This window comes from Miscanthus floridulus, chromosome 12, assembly GCF_019320115.1.
Source record: "Miscanthus floridulus cultivar M001 chromosome 12, ASM1932011v1, whole genome shotgun sequence".
Lineage (NCBI taxonomy): Eukaryota > Viridiplantae > Streptophyta > Magnoliopsida > Poales > Poaceae > Miscanthus > Miscanthus floridulus.
In genome coordinates this window covers 38,016,405-38,037,578 of record NC_089591.1, presented here as the reverse complement: position 1 = coordinate 38,037,578, position 21,174 = coordinate 38,016,405, and the positions used below count along the sequence as shown (strand labels likewise).

General features: G+C 45.7%; 1 long non-coding RNA gene across 2 annotated transcripts; it reads right to left on the bottom strand.

Annotated features, from left to right (window-relative positions):
• Positions 1 to 1,120: 1,120 nt before the first annotated feature.
• LOC136497822 (uncharacterized) lies at positions 1,121 to 3,616 on the bottom strand. 2 transcript variants are annotated; one of them, XR_010769447.1, is made up of 5 exons: positions 3,448 to 3,616; positions 3,290 to 3,364; positions 2,513 to 2,670; positions 1,669 to 1,725; positions 1,121 to 1,376 (listed from the first exon to the last, which is right to left on the bottom strand). It is a non-coding gene; the product is annotated as an uncharacterized lncRNA (long non-coding RNA). The 2 variants fall into 2 exon arrangements; XR_010769446.1 differs by lacking the exon at positions 1,121 to 1,376 and having other exon boundaries at positions 1,449 to 1,725; positions 3,448 to 3,612.
• Between the last annotated feature and the right edge of the window lie 17,558 nt (positions 3,617 to 21,174).

Genomic DNA, 21,174 nt, shown 5'->3' with positions numbered 1-21,174 from the left:
GGGCGCCGCTGTTGTCCTGACCAAAGTTGAATCAGGAATCCCCAAACCAGGTACATCCCCCTGTCATCCCTCAGTTTTACCAGATTTCCATTTATTTGACATGTTCGCCCAGACGTTGCGAGGCAGATCTTGGAGATTATGAAAAGAAGCACATTCATGTTGGCCTGGACACACGCTTGAACCACAGAACAATTGACTTGCGAATCTCCACGAACCAAGCCATATTCCGCATCCAGTGTCATCAAGTCAAAAGCGTGAGTGAATACTGATTGACGGTATTACTTCTACTTCGTCAGTACTTTGTACCTTTGCTACATATTAGCTGTAAAAGTGAGTTTGCTGATAGCTGAACCATCATATATACTTGCAGCTCAGAATCCATACTTTATTAGTAGTGGCATGCAATTCTTTTGATTGCCCATTTGAATAAAGCAACTTTAATTATTTGCTGTTTGTAAGACCATGCATCGATGTCGTTGTCATTCATGTCTCCTATGCCCAAGAATTGGATTTTTATCACATACTGTATTTATTTGGAAACCATGTAATGTCCTTTGTACTGCTTGTTTGTAAATGACTTTTATCTTATAATTTGCTGGATACTGTGCAGAAATTCAGAGAATATTTGTTGTCAAAGGACTTTGGCCTATTCGTTTGAACTTATCAGCCGTACCGTTTCAGCGAAATAACAGTGTTTTTATCTCACAACAAATCAGCATCCCGCCAGCCGAACAGACCCTTTGTTCGTATCCACACCCCAAAACTGAATGCTGGTGCAAGAAGGCTGTGCAGCTGTATTCAGTCTACAATACAATGGCCAGCCTGCCGGTTTGGCACAATCTCTTCAGTTACACAAACAAATGGCTATCTGTGGTGGCCTTGAAACAACCCAGGATCCCTGCGAGTCAATCAATTACTATTTTGAGGTGAGGTTATAAGAAGAATATGTGTGCTTCATTCAATCATATTTTTATTTAAGAAAATAGTGATCCTGGGATTAATTTAATTTGATTATTTTTACAGTCCACTTAGGGGCTCATTTGGCAACCGTGGATCACCACCCAAGGGGGCCACCCAATCCCCATCCCATGCTGGTGTTTGCATCCCCTTTGCTAATTTAATCATTTGGAAGTACGGGAGGGTTTGCTGTGGATTGGTCTGACGGGTTCAATCTTGGTTTGACCGTGAACAATAGGAAGCCAAGACGAATTAAAAATAAACAAATCTGCAGCTCTGCTTTCTCTCTTGATTTGACCGTGAACAATAGGAATTCAACATCACATTTCTGAACCAAATCTGCAGCTCTGCTCTCTCCTGGGCATGATAATGTGCAGTCTTGCAGAACTAACTCACCGCTTTTCAAATAGAACTTTTAGCTGTTGCATGCAAGAGCAACTGTCAAGACATTGGTTTCTAGTCAAATGCAGGAGCAACAAAAGAAACAAAAAGAGGGCATACAGAACACATCTGACCAACAATAGAATTACCAGGAATGACAACTCAAAGTTCATATCATGCACAATTCACATGTCAACACTTACAAGCACACACTTGTAATATGTGCTGAACTGATCAAGTAAAGAGCCACATGACACAAGGAAAGCCACACATGGTTTATCAGATAAGATTAAGCAAAACAATTTATGGTACATTGCAGACCAATCTCACCAGCAAACTGGGACAGAAAGCACATCGTTAGAAGAACAATACTGTGGTGCACTGCACCTGCAACAAGTAAAAATCGGACATCATCGTAAGTGCATCATCTGTCGTATATATCTCCATGTTGGAGCTAGCACATGTCAGAATAAAGCATCTTGGTGTAAACTTTTAGAGTAGCTATTCGATTGATTTTAGAGCCCACTGACTCATTTGTAACACTCAATCCGATGTAACAATTACTTATCGGTACACATCAATCTCTATCTTTCACCTGTTAGTGCGGGTTAAGTTTAGGATGTGAAGCATTTGAGCTCACCGACAGACAATATTATCTATTTATGGCATGGAGATGAATATCCATGGCTAGAAAATGGTATAAATTTAGGTTTCAAGCAGTTGATTGGATTAGGTATATCTATGGTCAACTAAGAAAGCCCAACGATTTGATTGATCGACGTGACGGAGTATGCAAAACTAGACCTGCAGTGCTTGTGCAGCTTTAACTTCTTTTTTCTTTCCAAATCGACAGACAAGGTAACACCAATGAAATATAACATCAGAGAGTAGATTCACTGACTTCAACTATGCATGGAGATGAGTATTTTCCAAAGGATAGCACTTGTCACGAGCAGGGCTTGACGACCAACGTAAACTCAAAATGTAAAAAAATGTTAGAAAATCCATCTCTGGACATTGGAAAATTGAGCAGGTGTTCACAAGTTCAGAATTAGTATTGCAGTGTTAGAAGTACCATTACGAACTCTATTCATAATAAAGCATCAGCAACAAAAATAAGAGATAATTTATCAGAATATAACATTGGAGAGCAGATTCAGTAAGTCTTGCATACCTAATGAAGAAGGCTGTGCAGTGGCGGTTCAACTGAGTTTGGAAAAAGTGTTTGACAGCTGCTGTATGAGCTAGCTTGAACCCTAGCAACCTTCAACTTCAAGTTGGAGTGGACGGCGCTCTCCGCAGATGCAGCAAAGCTGTCACCAGCAAAGAAGCCTAGCAGTGTTTTCAGTGTTTATTAATTTCACATAATGTGAAGTTACCATAGAGGAAATTTGGCTGTGTTTAGAAAACTAAATGTAAGTGCTTGTTTCCAGCACTGAGCAGCTTCACAAAAAAAGATCATACAAGTACAAGCTCTGAACTTAGCTTTGTTTTATATACTCATTACATATTGAAAACATATCGAAAGATAAATTAAAGACTAAAGTAAAGAAAAAAATTAAATCCAATACTAATCCATGTATCTGGGAGCATTTAACAGTTGAACAGTAAACATACGAATTCAGTAAAAAGGTGCTCAGGTTTCAAGTGTGGTTGAACAATAAATTATTGATTATTTATTATGTCAAAAGACAAAGACAGACTTCTGAAACAAGTCCGACATTCTCTTTTTCTTTTTGATGAAGCATTCTATGTGACAAAATTCACATTCCTTTTGAAGCTTTCTATGTGACAATGTTCGACATGAACAAAACTGAATCGAGCTAGCACAAACATCCAAAATTGAATAGAGTTATTGCAAATGTAAGAACCATAACAAATCGAGCAGGTTAATGGAAAGGACAAGATGTGACACGAGTGGGCACGGATCGTGGGAATCAGGTAAGAACACCTGGAGGAGCCGCCGTCTTCTCTTACTCTAGGCCGGAGCAGGAGCAGTTGCCACCGTCTCGATCTGGCTCCAACCCTAGCAAGAAAGGAGATGAGGAAAAGGGAAATGGGAAGCGATTGGAAGGAGGAGACGGGGGATGTGAGCTGGCGGAGGCGCACCTGATCCACTCGCCGCCGCTGATCTCGCTTGCCGAGCGGGAGCGGGAGCGGAGCGTTGGCGTCGGCATCGCCTTTTTCCGGGACCGGAGCGACGGGAGCTCGCGAGTCGCGAGCGTGACTCGTTCCCGGCCACGAGTGGAGATGCACGAGACCCACGCGGTTTGAGGGGGATTGAGTTGGATTCGCTCCCGCCCACGCTCTTCTCAAATGCGAATTTTGCACTCGCGTGGGTTGCCAGCCCAGCGTGGATATCCACCGATGGCGGGGTTTGGCCCCCAATCCACGCCGATCCCGCCCTATCCAAACGAAGCCTAGAGGTACCATGTTTTGGTACCACACTTCATACCTGGTCCTAGGCTCCTAGCTCCTGTTTTTGTTACAGGGTATTGGCCTTGTTCGCTTGTCTTATGAGTTATACTGTTTTATTGAAGGAGTAGTGTTTTTCTTTTGTAATAAGTCAGCGAACAGTACTTTCAGCCATGACTTTTCAGTGAAGCGAACAGGGCCATTATGCAGAGCTTGTACTGTACACTGCTAGTGGCTCAGGGCTCGTCGAGGAGTTCATGTTTTGAATAGTCTTCAGTGTCTTGAGATCTTTTCATTGTCTTCAAATTGATGGTCTTTGGTGTCATGCTTTGGATAGCACTCTTGTTGGTTCTTACAGCTAATATTGTAATTCAAAACTAAGTCACCAATTCACTCAGCTGGTGCTATGCTTTATATTACAAATAAGAAGCTGTCGAAGTCTCACAATAAGATCAAGAACTGAAGGAAGATAAACAAGCAAAGGTATATGGACTTTTTACATTTTTTTGACTTACCGCTACATGATTATGCTTGGTATCGAAATTATTGATCGTTTAATAAGAGTAGGTTTGGTTACAGATTGACAGAGCTTGAACTCTGATGTCGGAAGGGTTCGTCCTCGCCTTTGTCCTAGCACACGCTTCATCTTAGCATGTCGCCACCAAGGTCAGCAAGAGCGCTGAGGATACTGTAGTGGTCGTCTCCTGTATGACACTCCAAGGTTGATGAGGCCTTCATTCTCGTCAATATTTCGGTAGTTACCGTTTTTAATTTCGGCATTGCAAAAATTTCAGCCACCACCGAAATTTCTGAATTTCATGAAATTCGACTGAAATTTCGTCGAATTTTTTTTAGAGACTAGCAAATGAAGTATGCTTTTTTTTTTCTAAACAATAAAAAATATAAGTCTAGAGTTATTAGTATGTTTTATGACTACACATATATCGAATAGACGAATATGCAATATAACCAATAAAAAATATGAGTCTAGAGCTATATAGCACATGTTTTATGACTTTGCATCCATTGAATAGACGAATATGCAATATAAACAATAAAAAATATGAGTCTAGAGTTATATAGCACATGTATTAGTGTATTGCAAAATTTTAGATTTTTCTTTCGGCCACCACCGAAATTCATGAAATTTCGCAGAATTTTTGAACCCTGTGAACATTATCTCCATGCCTTGGATGTTCATGTAGTTTATTCTGTCTTGATATTAGTTTTTTTTTTAAACTCAACTTGTACAATCTTGCGGATTTCTAAAAAGGGTTGGCAAGTTCAGCAATGTTCATGAGTGTTGATTTTTTTTAGGATGGACTTGTGTGACATATCGTGGAAATCGCCTCAGAAATGGACTGGTTATTTTTCTACATTTGCCAACACCGTGATGAGAACATTAAAATTCAATTTCCCATTTACAATACACATCATGCAGTATTGCATAGTTGAAGCATTTGCATAGATCTTGTTAGTGCCTATACAGTTTTGTTGGTTCCATTTATAAGCTGGTCATATGCCTCTTCAAAATCTTGGGAGCACAGCTCGTGCCCCTTGGTTAAGGCCAACTTATGGCATTGCGTGTGATGTTTGGGTTAATTCAGTGTGATGATTTGTTCTCTGCTTTTACGATCTCTCCTCTCCAGGTTTGGAGCAGTAGCTTGTCTTCTCAGATAATTAGGATCTGGAGGTGTGTTGTCATATTCTTCTATCCACTCTGAAATTTGCCATATTCTGTTATTTGTAAATTGGTTGTTGTATCCATTTGTAATAGATGTCATGCCTGAATCATGAAATTGGTTCAGTTCAATTGCTGTATCAATCTAATGTCATGTCTTAACATTGTTGCAGTTTCAGTGCATGTTTAAATAGTAGATGGTTATGAAGGTGGTAGTAAGAAAGTGATGGATGAATTTGCTTATGTAGACACCACCAGTGACTGAAAATGTAGAAGGTGCGAGTACAACGCCCTCCTTTGTTACCAAGAATCAGAATGGTGACCTACTAATCAGTATCACTGTGAGTGGTAGGCGGTGACCAACGCCCAGAACACAATTCGTTGGTCGAAGCGTTTGGTAGGTGCGAGTACAAAATTGCACATGCTCGATTTATTTATCAAGTTCTTTGGACTATGTACATAGTTTTGAAATATCTATTTCCATATGTAGTACCTCCTATCGTAAACGGAATATTCAGGTGACTATATATAATATTAAGTACAAGAAGAACGATATGTGCATTCTCTTCTTGAAGATGAAATCTATTCTAGCCTTCTAGGCATACTGTAATGACATATCCATGCAAATAAACTTTTAGTGTTGTAGTTGTTGATGTTATTGTACATCACATCTTCGTGAGCAATTACTTGAAAAAAAATCATGTGCACTATGCATTCTTGTTCTGCAACTTACAATTCCTAAGATTCGAGTCATCAAACGGGCACTGGACACAGATCAAGATGAGTATCTTCCGAGTTCATGATATGTTTTTTTTTTCAATTGTAATGCACGAGCATGACCGTAGTAATAATAAATAAGACTAAACAAATAATTTAAGATGTCATGGATCATGCATGTCCCATAAGCCGTAAAGGGATTTTTGGCCTGTTTGGTTCCGTGACTCACCGTTCTGTGACCGCGATGAGCGACCGTGGCTCGGACGCTGCATTCGCGATTCCCGAGCGAGCAGTTCATTTTCCGCGATTCTCGTAGCGCACGGTCGTCGCAGACCGTTCGGCGGGTTTTTTCCACTCAAGCCTATAGATGTCGATGCACCCCATGCCCGACAACACGGCATAAAGCCCGTTTTTTTTTTTTTTTTTTGCCTGGCACGACGAAAGATCCTAAATAGTTAGAGGAGGTGAATAGTCTAAAAAAAATTCTATAAAATCACTAGAGCAAGAGGAATATTTGTTTCCTTTAGGTAAAAGTTTAGCCCTATCACATCGAATCTTTAAATACCAATTAGAAGTATTAAACATCCGCTAATTACAAAATTAATTATATAGATTAAGGCTAATTTATGAGACAAATCTATTAAGTCTAATTAGTACATGATTTGACAATATGATGCTAAGTAAACATTTGCTAATAATGAATTAATTAGGTTTAATAGATTCATTTTGCTAATTAGTCTTCTCCTTTGCAATTAGTTTTATAATTAACTTATGTTTAGTTCCCCTAGTTAGCATCCGAACGTTCGACACGGACTAAACTTTAGTCCCTGAATCCAAACATCCCAGGCGAAATACGTTTTGCTCTAGCTCTACTCAAAAAGGCAAGCCACCTATCAATAATTCTAGTCAATTATGTTCACTAAGCACTCAATGGCTATGTCGCTACTCTACACTAGTTGAGCTAGCTAGAAAATAATTACTACTAATTAAACTAGGCTACTCAACTAGCTAAGCTACCATAAGTTTTACACAAAATAAATATAAAATATAATGCAAGAGAGTGGTAGAGGAGATATACAGTCATGGCAAGTGATAAATTAATGAATACCAAAGAATACCAAGGAAGATAAATATGACACGATGATTTTTCTTCCAAGGTTTACTTGCTTGTCGTCAAGCTAGTCTCCGTTGTAGCGATTCACCGGCTTGGAGGTTCACACACTTAAAGGCTTCACACGCCTAACCCGTAACCAGGTGTCGCACAACCAACACAAGATGAGGATCTACAAGCTACGCGCAATCCACTAGAGTTGTCTTTCGTGATCTCCCACGGAGAAGGCACAAGAACCCCTCATAATCCATCGGGAGGTGGCCAAGAACAATCATCAACTCTTGCCAATACTCCTCCGCTGCTCCAAGCCATCTAGGCGTCGGCGAACGCCAAGAGTAACAAGCAATCCCGCAGCAAACAATCACTAGTGCCACTAGATGCTCAAACACTAGGCAAATGCACTAGAATCACTCACAATCTCACAAAAGATGTAAACAATCAAGAGAGATGAGTAGGAGGGCTTTGGCTTAGCCCACAAGGATGTATCAATGATCAAAATATCCAAGACAGTGAGCTAGAAGCTAGCCAACAACTATTTATAGAGCCCCAACAAGCCACATAGCCGTTTGGCTCAAAATCCCTTCTGTGCGCACTGACTGGACGCACCTTAATATTGCACCGGACATGTCCAGTCATATGAGTCCGGTTGTGCCACATGTCCAGTCCATTTGAAAGTTACCGTTGGTGCCCAACGGTCTGCTCGCACGCGTTCAGTCAGCACTGACCGGACCCGATGGTCCAATGACCAGACCCACTTGCCCAGCATCTGGTCACATAACAGAGAGGTTCTAGAGATGCTTAGAGCTGACTGGACGCGTCCGGTCGCACCGACCGGACTTGCTCAGCATCCGAGGAATTATTTCCTCCAAACAGAGCACCCAAATCTCGACTGGACTCGCCTAGCCCTGGTGTCTGGTCGCCACAGCCGCGTTCGATCGCTTCTGTGTCGCGCGTGCTAGGCGGTGAACAATGGCACAGTCACGTTCGGTCGCACCCGAGGGCCAGTGTCCGATCACCCTAGCCACACAGCCCATGCCCTGAGTCACTGATCGGACTCTCCCGACGAGTCTGATCACAGAGTCCGATCACCACTGTGGCCCCTTCTCCATCTCTAATTTCATCCCTTGTGCAAATGTGTTAACTCCACCAAGTTTCATCACTTGTGCATGTGAGTTAGCATTTCACAAACTTGTTTTCCAAGGAATGTTAGCACTCACTACGTCCTAATGCAAATGCATGGTGTTGATTCACCTAGTGGCACTTAGATAACCGTATTTACCATGAGATCACCCCTACTTAATAGTACGACTATCTATCCTAAATCCACTCACACCCACTTGGTGTCTTGAGTGGCAAACCAAAATGGCCCTATCAAATATACCTTTGTCTTGAGCCCAATTTGTTTTTCTCTTTCTTGTTTTCCTTTTTTAGAGCTTGATCATCATCACATGTTCACCATCATCACCATGGACTTTATCTTGCTCCAACACTTGTCCTTGGACCATCCTATCTAATCTACACACTTAGATCAACGATTAATCCAATAGGTTTCATCAATTATCCAAAACTAAAGTAGGGCTTTCACATGAGCACGACATGACCCGGTGACCAGTAGGCCCAGGCCGGCCTAGCCTGATGTACAGGGCCATGCCTAGGCTGCTGCTTGGGCACAATGGGCGGCACAGCATGGCCCAAAGTCGCAAGGTAGGCCTAATGTTGGCCCGGTGACTACCGCAGCTTGGCAGCCTACTAATAGCCCACTGTGGCTCGCTCCCTTCTTATCTAATGTTCCTAACCCTAACTTGATTCCCCACCCCACGCCGCACTCAGACCACCGCATGACACCGCACGATGGCGACACCCACCTCCGCATGTCCTCCCTCTGCCCCACCTCTACTCCACCGAGGCCGAGCACTCCACGGCTCTGCTCCTTGCTCCCTTCTTCATGCTCCCTACCCCATGGATGGCGGCGGTGCTCCTTCGCACGGGCAGAGGTGCATGGAAACATCGGCGCTCCTTCACGCGGGTGGTGGCGCATGGAAGCGGCAGCGCTTCGCCATGACAATGAGGCATCGAGGCCTCGGTAGGTCCCTCCCACTCCTGACTATGCGGCGGTGGTGCTCCCCCACGCCTTGACTCCTCCCTCCCTTGCGACGCGATGGCAGCACTGCTCCGCACCTTAGATCCTCCCTCCCTTCTTTCTAACGCGATGGCAGTACTCACTCACGAAGATGCGGGCCTCAGGCTGGCCCGACCTGGTGGAGGCACCGTGCTTATTGAACCAGCCTGGCCCAAAAAATCAGGCCACTGTGTGTGAGGAAAGCTTTCGAACTCTGAAGGATAAGTTGGTGAATGCTCCTATTCTTGTTTTCCTTATGGTAGCAAGCATTATGTATAGTATATACAGTTGCCTGGCGTTTTGGTCTAGGTCGTGCATGCAAGAAGGTAGGGTGATCGCTTATGCTTCTGGAGAGTTGAGGAGGCATGAGGCGAATTATCTTACACATGTTCTTGAGGTAGCACTAGTGGTATTCACATTGAAGATTTGGAGGTATTATCTTTATAGTGAGTCATGTGAAGTATATATTTACTTAGAAAGAGCTAAACTTGAGATAGAGGAGGTGGCTAGAGTTCATTAAGGATTATGATTTGACTATTTAGTATCATCCTAGAAAGGCAAATGTTGTTGAAGATGCTCTTATTTATGGATGAAATTGGATCGGACTTAGATAGATACTAGTGATCATGTGTTATGTCCCATATCTTATATTCTATCCCATATTTTCTCTCTGATCTTAGAACCAAATATGGATAATTTGGATACTAGTATCTACCTCATATATGTATCAGAAATCTAATGAGTATTTAGCTTCTGATACGATCGGATACTAAATGTTCAAATTCAGATACGAACGATACATATAGGGTTTTGACCTTTCGATACGGAAGGATATCGGGAAATATCCATCCCGTTTTCATTCCTACTCTTACTAGGACGGGTGTTCCTAAAGCACACATGACATTGATTGGTGACTTGGACCGCATGGATATTTTTCTTTGCTATGCTGGTGTTGCACATGAGGAGGCCCAATTATTGATTCAGTCATCTTTGTGGGAGAAGGTGAGAGTGGCTCAATTGCAAGATCGCTTACTCCAGCTAATAGCTAGCACATTGAGGTAGGTAAACCATGTGAGTTTAGTATGGAGCTCAATGACACTATTTGTTTTAGAGGTTGTCTTCGTGTGCCATAGAAAGCTGAGGTGAAGATGGATATTTTAAGGGATGCTCATAGCTACTCCATTCAAGGTATATCTAATTGAGACTAAGATGTATCAAATTGAAATAGAGTTGTTTTGTGGAAGTGAGTCAAAGTTGATATTGCTAAGCATGTGGCTTCGTGTCTTATTTGTTAGAAGGTGAAGGCTGAGCATCAGAAGCTAGCTAGGTTGCTAAAGCCATTAGAGGTCCCTGAGTGGAAATCAAAGAATATTACAATGGACTTTGTAGTTGGATTGCCTTGCTCACCCAAAGGCAAATGTGCTATTTGGGCTGTCATTGATAGGCTTACCAAAGTGGCTCACTTCATTCTAATCAAGACGACTAATTCAGCTATAGATTTGGTTCCATTATATGTCAAGGAGATTGTGAGGTTGCACGGTGTGCCCAAGTCTATTGTTTCAAATTGGGACTCTATCTTTGTGTCTAATTTTTGGAGAAGTCTACACAGTGCTTTGGGCATGAAACTTGATATGAGTACTGCTTTCCATCCTCAAACAGATGGTTAGTCTGAGCGTACCATTCAGATCTTGGAGGATATGCTGTGTGCCTATGTGCTTTCATGGAAGGGAAGTTGGGAAGATCACCTAGCTTTGGTGGTTGCTTACAACAATAGTTATCAGGCTAGTTTTGGATGGCTCCATACAAAGCGTTGTATGGGCGTAGTTGTATTTCTCCACTGTGAGGATGTGGCTGGTGAGCGTTCCATAGTTGGTCCTAGTTGGGTATGGCGGACTTATGATAAAGTACGTGAAATCTGACAAAACTTGGTGATTTCTCAGAGTTGGCAAAAGATCTATGCAGGTGTTAGATGGACGAATTTGGAGTTTGAAGTGGGAGATGAGATGTTTTGAAGGTTTCACCGGTGAAAGGCATTGTTCATTTTGGTACTAGAGATAAGCTTAGCCTGAGGTACGGTGGACCTTATGTGATTATTGCTCGTGTTGGCGCATTGGTATATCGGTTACAGTTGCTGAAGTCTATGGCAGGAGTGCACCTAGTGTTTCATATTTCTATGTTGAGAATATTTGAAAGACCTAGAGTAGCAAATGGAAGCTAAGCCAGTGATCATAGAATAAGACTTTGACAATGGAAAATCGCCCAGTGTGAGTGTTGTAGTCCTTTGAGCATGTGATGGACAACCATACTATCGAATATATCAAGGTCTTATGGACAAATCTGGCACAGTGAGAAGCCACATCAGAGATGGAGGATCATATGTGCGAGAAGTTTGCAAAGCTCTTCGAGTTTGGTTGCATATGGTTCAGTCCTTGTTACATTAGTAGTAGCGCTTGGATGAATTCGAGGACGAATTCCTAAAGGAGGGGATAATGTAATACCCCGGAATAAATAAGGAATAATTAAGGGTTCTAATATAGATTAATTTTTTTTAAAAGGTTGACTTAAAGAGAGGCCAAAAATTGAATTTTTATCTATTACTTGGATGGATGATTGGAGACCATATTTGTGCAGAGCTCATGGAGAGCATTCCATTCGACTACTTATATGCATTAATCGAAGTTTGGATCACGAAGTTACATATGTTGTAAGCTTGGGGAAAAAGAAGGAAAGAAAAGTCCGAATCAGCTACAGTACGGATGCTGCCACAGTACCGCAATGGGGCCCAGTCCAGCCTTACGTATGTTTCTTTTCTGGTTGAGCCTGCCCAGCCCAACAGCCACCGTTCTTTTCCATGCCAAGGAGAAAGGAGCACAGGGGAGAAGGGGAAAGGATGGATTAGGGTTTGCTGCCGTCGCTGCTCATCGTGTCGTTCTTCCCTAAAACCGGTTCGGCGTCGTCTCTTCTCTCAATCTTTTCTCATCAATCTCTCGTTCCCCTCGCTGTCCATGATGGATTTGATATGTTTGGAGTAGATTGTGACGGCGAGAGGATAGAAATGGCAAGAATCGTCTTGCGTTGGAGGAGGGTTGGAAGAAGAGGAGGGAGTAGACGCTGGGCGTTTCGTCGACGTGCTTTCTGTGGTTTCCCTAGGTGAGACGTCAAATTATGATCCAACTCTTTTGATCAAGTTTCATGAATTGAATCGTTTGTTTAGATGGGGTTTAGTTGGAGCAATCCCCGAAATTAATTTCGTCCATGTTCTGAAATCCCGTCAGACTGAGTAGTGTCTATTAATATTTATTTTCGGATATCTTAGAGGCCTTATAAATTTTTGGCACCGTGGACAAAGTTGTAGTGGACTTCAATACCTTAAATTTGACACCAATATCACCCTCATATCCTATGTATTTTGGAAGATATGGTCGGCTAAAGTAGACTGTTTTTCAGTGACAAGTTTTTGGACAGTTTAAGATCTAATCAGATTTCGGCCATCTTAATGGATGAATTTGAACTTTTGATCTGAACAAAAGTTGTAGCGTTTTGCTTAAGCTTTCCATAATGTTATAGAACACATCTTTCATATGAGTATATAATCAGTTATGAATTTTTTAAGATTGCTGTCCTGTTTTGACTGTCAGAAAATTCTGTTAAGGCAAGAGGATGTTTATGCTATTTTGGACGTCTCTTATGCCGAATCTTATTATACCAAAGTTGTAGATAATAGAGTTTTCTATCATCTGGTAGAAGCTTGAACGGTGGGTTTGGGGTGTTCTAGTGCGTTAGTTGTTGTTTATACTTGTTGGTGTGATGATGTTGATACTGAGGATTTTTTTATCAGGTGGTTTGCTTTCGAAGAGTGCCTAACTCTTTTGTTTGATCATCGGTAAAGACAAGTAAACTAGGCGCTGTGGTCCATATGCTTTAGCTTTGTTGTTTGAATTGCTCCATTCAATTTTCAGTATCTCACACAAGCAAGATAAATCTAAACTTTGAAGCATTTATTTACTCTAAAATATGCTATTTTATATCTTGTGGTATTGATCTTTAAATTATGAATTCTGAAGTTTATTAAGTGCATTCATTGCAACATTGCATTTACACTCTTTCTATTGATATGCATAGAAGAAACCGTAGACGAATTGGTGCAGTATGTACCTGTACAGCAACACATGTTGATAAGCAATGTGGTTGCAGCCCTCGTTCCCTCTCCTTAGGACATGTCGGTAGAAGTGAAGTCATGCATTGCATTGCATCATCCTCATTTGCATAGCATCATTTGCAATTGCATTTTGAAGTATATGTATATTTCTCTGGAGCAAATGTTGTATCTATTATATTGAAGTATCTATTGTGTTGATTTATCTATTATTATGCCATTTAAATTTGATGTTTAATCAAACAGTGATTTAAATAGTTTGGTTAAAGTAGTTTGCTTGCTGAGGTTTTCAATAAACCTCATACGCTTGTTTCCCCATCTCAAGTACATGAGCTTCAAGGATGCTCGTCGGGATGGGAGTAGCAGCACGAGTGCACATTTTTTTTTGCATATAATTCAAACAAACAGATTTGTTACAACAAATTAGATGGTTATCGGAGTTTTTTTGTGCATTGTAATTGTCGGTGTTTCAAACAGCGGACTAGTAAATTTGTATATTGCGCGTCTGACCTGGATGGTGTGCTAAGAGGACATAAGGATTATACTGATTCGGGCCGAATGTCCCTACATCCAGTTTTGGGCTGCTCGTGTTACCAGCACTGAGTTTGTAGTAGGGGGTTACAAACTGGCGAGAGAGGGAGGAGCTCCCAAGTCTCTATGGTTTGATTGCTCGATGCTTCTACTGCTCGATCTATCGGTTGATTCATCTCTCCTTCTGAACGGTGCCCTGCCTTCCCTTTTATAGACCAAGGGGAGAGAACAGGATACCAGAGACCGAGAGAAGGGAAGAGGGAAAAAAGAAAGAGAAATAAGGCTCCTGGGGGTGTGCCGTCCTCCTCTTCACGTGGGTCCCACTGACCCTCTAGATCATGGTGGCAGCGGCGTCGCACGGGGGTCCTGTTGACCACTGTGGCATACGTGCGGGCGTCATGCGCCATTCTTGTCTTCCATCGCATCTGAGCAGATGAAATGGTCAAAGGGTCCCTAGACAGAGGCCATATGGGGGGCTGGCGGTACAGTGCCATTCAACTGACACCGATCGACTGACGTTAGATGGTGGTCAGGCAGGGAGTTGGCTGCACAGTGCTGTCCTATTGATGCGGTGGGTGACGTGAGTCTCCCAGCATGGCCTGATGCGACCACCAGTCACATCAGGACGTACCCGAGACGTGCTCCCAGGCATGCGCCTCCATGCCATAGTGGTTGAAGCGGTTCAGGTCCCATCCTGGGGCCACTGCTTTTGTCCGATAGAAAATTCGACCCCTAGGGGCCGGGCGAGATGGAGTCCGACCCTCAAGGGTCGAACAAGGCGGAGCCCTCCCTATGGGACCGGATGAGTCAGTGCCCACGCCTTAGGGCCAGACGAGGTAGAAACCTTGTCCTTAGAGTCAGAGCCTATGCCTTAGGGTCGGACGAGGCAGAAACCTCATCCTCAAAGTCGGACCAGGCGTGGCCCGGCCCTTGGGGGTTGGACGAGGCTGCAGTTGCGTCCTTAACCATTGGATGAGCCAGCGTGATGCTCATTAATCCTTTGGCTCGGATACCCAGGTATAGATATCCAACAGTAGCCCCTGAGCCTTTGGAGGAGTGAGACACTCCTACAAAGGCTTTTTGTGATTTGCTGCTCCTGTGGCCGTTGTCCTGTGGAGGCGGGTCATTATTGGAACTTCGACGTCCGTCCACGTTTTCCGCAACCGGAGGTGACTCGTCATTTGTCTGCGATAGCGTGTTCAGTCTCTTTGCGATGCCGAGCCCCCGAGCCCCCGTGCGTAGCAAGGGTCTGGTCGGGGGGTCGGTTCATCTTGTGATCATCATCCCTCATGCGTCCATTCGCTAGAACAGAGGGGTTGAGCCATGTCGTGCTTTCCTCGCTGGACAGAGCACGATGCTCGGTGAGTTGTTAATGGGCTTGTTCGAGTGGAGCCCCGGCATCCCCTTCACGGGGGCCTAGTTCAAGATCAGCTAGTGGCTGACTCCAGATTCTTGGTGGCCAGTCCATATAGTTCTCGGATCTGTTCGATCGATCTGAAGGCTCGATGCCTTTCTTCGGGGGAAAACCATGGACCTTGCATCATCCAAGACTCAAAACGAGGGCTAGGATAGCTATGGCGCTTTGTGCGCCTCATGTATTGACCGCTAGCGGGCCCGTCCTTAACCTCCCCTCACTCTAGGGTGCCCTAGAGCGGCTGTGAACCCACTAGTGGGCCAACCTTCAAACTCCTAGGCGTGAATGGGCATGGGAGCATTTTTAGCTTTGTATCCCACTTACCTACAGTGGCCCGTAGCCTTTGAAGTTGAACCGTCGCCCATGGATCCTTCGCGGGAAAGATTTGGATAGGCATGCGCTCGTCTCTCGAGGTAGCGATGCGACTAATGCAGCATGGAGCAATGAGGGCACGACCCCCCAAGGAAATAGATCTGGCAAGGCATGGGGCGCGTTAGTTTAGGCGGATGGTTCGCCCCTCGCCCGTTCCGCCCTTACCTTATAAACGGAGCCATTTCTCCCTAGACTCCATATGCGCAACCGCATCCTTGCCCCTCTAGTCTTTCAACCTTTCTCTCTTGAGTTTCGAACTTCGTTCCCCTATTTCCACACTGTCGCTGGTGAAGTTCTCACTCTCCAGCCCTATGCCACCGCTGGATCTTCTGCATCGCCATCCCTATTCCTTGATGGAGCCATGGCTTCGCTCCAATGTTCTCCACGCGTGCATAGAGGGTCTAGTTAAGAAGGGCCTTCTCCACGCAAGGACTGCGATGATGGAGTGGATCATACCTGGTGGCGAGGATGAGCCATCGCCGCCCGATGGCTACGTCGTCTCATTCGTCCCCTTCCACGATTGTGGGTTTGTGACTCCTCCCCATCGATTCCTCTGAGAACTATTGCACTACTATGGGATTGAGCTGCAACATCTGAATACTAATGGGATTCAGCACATCTCAGCCTTCGTTGAGTTGTGCGAGGGGTATCTAGGGATCGAGCCCCACTTTGAGCTGTGGAAGTACTTCTTCGCTGTCGAGTTGCAAAAGGAGAGGAAGAAGCCAGACTTGGCTGTGCCGATGGGATATGCGAGCATCCGTCTTTGAGGCAACCTATCATCGAAGTATATGTCCATCCTATTGTCAAAGTCCAACAAGGGGTGGCATAAGCTCTGGTTCTACTTGAGGAATGATGACGATGCCCCCCTGCCGATCTTCACTGGCCGCCTGATCAAGGAGGTGTCAGACGTGTGGAGGTACGGGCCCATCGCGAAGGAGCAAAAGAGGCTTGGCGACCTTCTCAAAGCCATCATGACTCTAAAGGGCCATGGTCTTCGTGGGACCGGTGTCATCAGAGCATACCACATTAGGAGGCTGGCGCCACTAATGGCGTGCGCTCTTTTGATGTACAAGATGACGCCGGATTCCATGCCTAAAGGGACGGTGATGGTCGGTGGTGAGGCCCTCAGCGTTGGCCAAATGGCACAATGCATCAAGGAGGCGATGGAGTGCTCGGCGGATCCATCAATGGATCTCGCCCCAGTGTACCCAGTCCCGAGGCATCCCGTGATGTGGCTGGACGTGGGTTTTGTCAAACTAGTAAGCCCTCCTCTATCCTCAGATTCTAAGCGTCGAGATTTATAGCCCAGCCTTTTTGCCCATGAGTCTGACCCACCACTGCCAGAGGATGTGGCTAGGAGGGCGGCGAACCACACCGCGGCTGAGGCAACAAAGGCAAAGGAGTGGAAGAAGGTGAAGAAGGAGCGAGTGATGCTACAACATGGAAAGCGCTGGCAAGGCTTGGAGGAGAGCGACGGTGATGAGGAGGAGGAAGAGGAGGATGAGTTCGACCCCAACATCCCATGGGGCATGCTTTCGCGCAAGGATGAGTAGGCCAACATGGGACAGGCCAACCTGACCTCAATTTCACAGCATGCCCTGACGCAAACCAAAGAGGATGTGCCTCCAAGATCGGCAAGGGAGGACGCATCCCCAAGGTTGGAGGAGCAAGTCTGCTCTGCTTCGACCGACCCCACCGGGGGATCGAAGCAGCCAATTGCCAACATGGCAGAGTCGAAGTCGAGTGACCAGCCCCCAAAATGTTCTCGAATAATGGCGTCGAGGAGAGTTAACGATTTCTTTGCCCTTTTGTTGCATTCTCGGATTTCATCGTGTGACGTTGGTGCTTTCCACAGGACTAGCCCTAGCAACTTCCTGACATTGGTGTCGCAGAAGATCCTGGTGCATCAGCCAATCCCCTAGGAGCTGACTGGTGTGGTGTTAGGGGCACGCCATGATGGCATCGAGGTGGACACGGCCCTGCCTAAGGAAGCGGGGGAGGCAGAGGCACCGATTGTGCCAAAGGAGGCGCTCGTGGAATTGGCACCCACACCGGTCTACGTGCTCGAGGTGGGGCAGTCAAGAGGAGACGTGACCGAGGCATCCCCTACAAACATGGTGATGGCTCAAACTTTAGGGCCTGAGCTGCCAACCTCCTCTGCCATCAGAGGGTCCGCTCCCAAGGGAGCATTGGTGATGGAGGAGGTACCGTCGGCTCCTGTTGGGCCAACACCGACGGTTGCAACGTCCGACCCATCGGTTAGGGCTGGGCCATCCTAGTCCCTTATTCGGTGAGGCGATGATCCACTCGCATGGGGAAGAGACCAGCTCCATTGGGCTAGGCGGCTAGACCCAAGCGACTCGGTGTTCACCCTCGATGACCCGGCAGAGGTGAAGGACTAGATGAGCCTGCACTTGGGACTTGAGTCCACAGTCCGCTCTCTGACCGACACGTTGGGGGTGTTGAAGGATGACGTCACCCAGGGCGGCCAGGTTTGTCGTGTCTTCACATTTTCTACTTTCGAGACCTATCTATATAATTCCAATCTAATTTTTCCACAGTCCCTTGTGATGCATAGTCGGGAGAAGTCCCTATTCCTCCATGGTGAGAGGGAGGTCTGGGGGCTTGCTGTCGAAGTGCCACGGCTACAGGAGGAGGTGGCGAGCCTCTAGACCAAGGAATGGGAAGCCCATCAACATGCCAATGAGGCCGAGGACAAGCTCAAGGCTATGGTCACCAAGGCTGAGGAAGATGTCGTGGAGCTTAGATGACTCCGCCCAGCACTCGACCTTGCCCATCAAGAGAGCGCCGATGCTCGGCGCATACTCAAAAGTGAGCAGAAGTTGAAGGAAGAAGCCGAGGGCCTAGCCACCACCTTGGCCGGGGATGTTGGCATGCTCTAGAGGGAGAAGACGGTCCTTAAGGAGCAAGTGAAAGGTGAGGCTCTGGTTACCTTTTTGCTTGACGTTTGCAGTTGGTTTCCTGACACTCTTTGATGTTCGGCTTGGGCAGTCCTACAGAGGCAACTCTCTGAGGTGCAGGGTCAACTTCAGTCAGAGAGCAACAACCATGACACCTTGTGCGCTGCCATTGGGTTGGTCTTCAATGACCTCGAGGTTGCCTCGGCCGTGGAGACGAGCTCGCTCGCAGTCCAGGTTACCCAGATCCCAGATCAGGCGTGCGCACTCGTAAGGGAGGCCTTGTACACTAGTGTCCATCGTGCATTTGCCATCACCCGCTCCCACTACATCAACATCGACCTACCGGTGATCAGTGAGGGCTTCGCGCCTGGCTACACTAACGTCGAGCTGGACGAAATTGAGAAGGAAGTGGCTCCCTCAGCGTAGGACCTGGCGGAGAAGGTCGGAGGATAAATCCTTCCCAAGGGTGTTTAGTTAGATATCTGAGTCCGGCGTTAGTCTTTTTGTAAAGACTTTTATTATGGTCGGAAATGTTGTTTGGCCTTTCTATATATATATAAAGTTTGTTGCAATCCGACCCGTGTTTTATGTTAAGGCATTAGAAACTTAAGTTGCGAGTGACTAAGTAATGATCACGCTGGTGAGCAAGCGATGCCATAGCCGTCAGGGCGTAGTCTTTTTGCATTCCAACCAGTTTTACTCATCGTTAGTTTTTGGCAACTCTTATTTCTAGGTCTTGTCATAAAATGGAAGGGTCAGATGGGAAAATGTTCTTGAGTATATGTACTCTATAAAGTTTGTTGTGATCCAACCCTTGTTTTATGTTAAGGCATTAGAAACTTAAGTTGCGAGCGACTAAGTAATGATCACGCTAGTGAGCAAGCGATGCCGTAGCCGTCAGGGTGTAGGCTTTTTGCATTCCAACCAGTTTTACTCATCATTAGTTTTTGGCAACTCTTATTTCTAAGTCTTGTCATAAAAAGGAAGGGTTGGATGGGAAAATGTTTCTGAATATATGTACTCCTATCAGCCCCTGACCCTGAGTAAAACCTGACCCCTAGTAGTTGCCGGGGTCAGGTGTTACGGAAGACCGATCAATCAGAAGCGAACCCGATAGGAGGTAACATTTTTCAGTTTTTGCAAAAACATTACTGTCAGGGACCTAATACCAATCGTTGAGGCTTCCAGTCAGACAAGAGCACTGCTACTCTTCTTGCCCGAGCAACGGAAGATTGGTTCCGCCTCGCCCGATGGCTAAGGGCTGGCTTCACCTTGCTCGACGTCCGAGGGAGGGCTCTGCCTTGCCCAACCCCTGAGGGCTGGCCTTTGCCTCGCCCGATGGCTAGGGGCTGGCTCTACCTCACCCGACGCCCGAGGGCGAGCTCCGCCTCGCCTAACCCCTGAGGGTTGGCTCTGCCTCGCCCGACATCCAAGGACGGGCTCCGCCTCGCCCGACGATCGCACCCTGCTCTTTCATAATGATAAGCACAGGGTATGACAGGACATTCGAGTCAAACGTAGTACCGAGGACCATGCCCTGCACGCCTGTAGGAAGGTACCGTCAATTTATGATGGGACGGGTGCTTTAAGCCCTTTCCAACGTAATAGTGCCTAAATACTGTTGTAGGCACCGACTTTTGTCCCACAGTGTAGTGGGCACCGCCTTCAGTCCTTGGGCGCGGATACTAACATAGGCATATGACAACCACTATAGTCCAAGATAGAAATCACCTCATCTATAGTGATGGGCGTATTGTCACTTCCCCTATTACTCCCTGAGGGGTCACAGCTCAGCTCTCCGGCATGCCGCACCATCCGCCGTCCGCCAGCATAGGAAGGGACGCACCCACTTGCTAAAAAAGGCCAGGGCATGGCCTATGAAGATCAACAAACATGCTACCTCTGACATGGTCTGCCGTGTTAAGCAGGACAGACATAGGAAAAAAGGAAGACCCAACTCCCTCGAAGGACCTTCAATACCTTTGATATTTTCCTCTTTCTCTGATCTATAACCCCTGCTCCCCCTTGGTCTATAAAAGGGAGGGTAGGGCCCCCCACCAAAGGGACAGACTCTGGACAGATAAGTTCAACACACATGATACTTCACACACGACTGAGTAGCGACCAAGCTCTCGGTGACCTTTTTGATCATTCCATCAGAGACTTGGGACTCGTCCCTCTCTCGACCATTTGTACCCACTGCTACGAACCATTTTTAGTACTAATAACATGAGCAACAGTAGACTGGACATAGGGACGTTCAGTCCAAACCAGTATAAACCTCGTGTCCTTTAGTGACAGCACATCGACATGATCATGAGGCCGACAGCTCCAGTTCAGCTCCACCTGCACCGTAGACAAACCCCGCTCTCCTTGCTATACTTGAGCAGATGAGGCAG